The sequence below is a fragment of the Hibiscus syriacus genome, unplaced genomic scaffold, assembly GCF_006381635.1.
Source record: "Hibiscus syriacus cultivar Baekdansim isolate YM2019G1 unplaced genomic scaffold, ASM638163v2 tig00111847_pilon, whole genome shotgun sequence".
Classification (NCBI taxonomy): Eukaryota; Viridiplantae; Streptophyta; class Magnoliopsida; order Malvales; family Malvaceae; genus Hibiscus; species Hibiscus syriacus.
Window position 1 is genome coordinate 2,081,516 of NW_024063200.1, and position 1,377 is coordinate 2,082,892.

General features: G+C 34.3%; 1 pseudogene; it reads left to right on the forward strand.

Annotated features, from left to right (window-relative positions):
* Window positions 1–505: 505 nt before the first annotated feature.
* LOC120172218 lies at window positions 506–989 on the forward strand (annotated as a pseudogene).
* Window positions 990–1,377: the final 388 nt, after the last annotated feature.

Sequence of the window (1,377 nt, forward strand, 5' to 3'; positions counted from 1 at the left end):
ATCTACTTTTTTGATACGATATTTAGAAAATAACGATACTTGTTTTTGCCGGGAAAAGATCGCCTCGACATAAATTACATAGAAACTATATATCAAATAATTTTTTTATATTTTTATTAAAATTATTTATGATAAATTAAATGTGCACAACAAATTGAATTGTATTCGTAAGTCATAATTATGGTGTAAGAAAATTACATCCAGCACAAACTTATCTATTTTCGTATCGTATCTAAAAGTTGGAACTCCGATTTTAAACCTCACGTTGATAACAAATTATATACTAAAGAAATCAACACTATAATCTCCCTGAATTACCAAAATCCAAACATTTCGTCATAGTTTCCTCAACTACATCCATAGTTTCTTATTCTCCCCGTTGCCGACGAGAGCCGCCATCATCTTGGCCATGATCTATGTTCCGTCATTAGACATTAACATCGATTATCCGATAACCTTCTTTTTTTGTATAACTTGGTTATTAGTGTTATGATTCAGGGTTAAGATGGTGGCATTGGACGGTGAACAACTAAAACAATTAAGGACATTTTTGCAAGATTCGACATGGACTCTGACGGTAGCCTTACGATGCTAGAGCTTGCCGCGCTACTCGGTCGCTAGGACTCCAGCCAACTGGGGATCAACTCCATGTTCTTTTAGATCATATGGACTCTAACGGCAATGGTGCGGTCGAGTTCGATGAATTAACAAATGCCATTTTACCTCACATGAATGAACAGATAATGGTAAATCAAAAGCAACTCGAGGAGCTTTTCACATTGTTCGATCGCGATGGCAACGGGTACATCAGCCCAGCGGAGCTTGCGGGTTGCATGTCCAAAATGGGGCAACCGTTGTCGTATAAAGAGTTAGCGGAGATGATCAGAGAGGCTGATGCCGACGGAGATGGTGTCATTAACTTCAATGAATTTTCTACTATAATGGCCAAGTCAGCCTTTGATTTTCTTGGCATCCGTTTATCTTCGTAAGCAAAGATTTCGGTTTATGCTAGGTCATGCTTTAATTATTAATTAATTTATTTTAAAATTTTAAATTGGATATCATAATACTGATTTCCTTTAAGTATATTTATATTATATCATTATGTATGATTTTTTATTTCAACAGAACGTGCGTTATTATTTAATCCAGCACGTGCATCAATAATATCAAATATTGTATGTAACATAAATGTACAAAAAAGCTCAAATGGATTGCTACACACAGTTCTGTGATTGAAATAAAATGTTTTAAACTTTAAAGATCTATTTAAAATGAAGATTATAATTTTAATTTTTTTATTTAGTTCAGACCATTTCATCAATAATATCCAAGTATTATACCCCTTCACCCTGACAATTGACTCGACGTGGGTTT